The 243-nt window shown below is 53.1% G+C and overlaps 1 long non-coding RNA gene across 1 annotated transcript in view; it reads right to left on the bottom strand.

Moving 5' to 3' along the window:
- Nucleotides 1-243, bottom strand: part of LOC119592307 — a 32,519-nt gene that overhangs the window by 18,607 nt on the left and 13,669 nt on the right. The window lies entirely within an intron of this gene.

Genomic DNA, 243 nt, shown 5'->3' with positions numbered 1-243 from the left:
GACACTGCCAGGAACCTGCGCTGAGTGCGCGTGATTCGAACCTTTCCCACCAGAGGTCGACACCGAAGCGCCTCGAGACGATGCCCTCGAGCGCGAAGAAAATAAAAGACAATCGCCCATTTCGGGACAATGACAAACTGGTTCTCTCGCGTCTGAGTGAAGGCTGCCTGCGAGAACTCACTCACTCGCAGCTATGCATTTTCTTCGGGTACATGAGGTGAAGATGATGTTCAAGAGAGATGT

Source organism: Penaeus monodon, chromosome 30 (assembly GCF_015228065.2).
Source record: "Penaeus monodon isolate SGIC_2016 chromosome 30, NSTDA_Pmon_1, whole genome shotgun sequence".
Classification (NCBI taxonomy): domain Eukaryota; kingdom Metazoa; phylum Arthropoda; class Malacostraca; order Decapoda; family Penaeidae; genus Penaeus; species Penaeus monodon.
The sequence above is the reverse complement of the archived record's forward strand: the minus strand, read 5'-3'. Positions and strand labels throughout refer to the sequence as shown.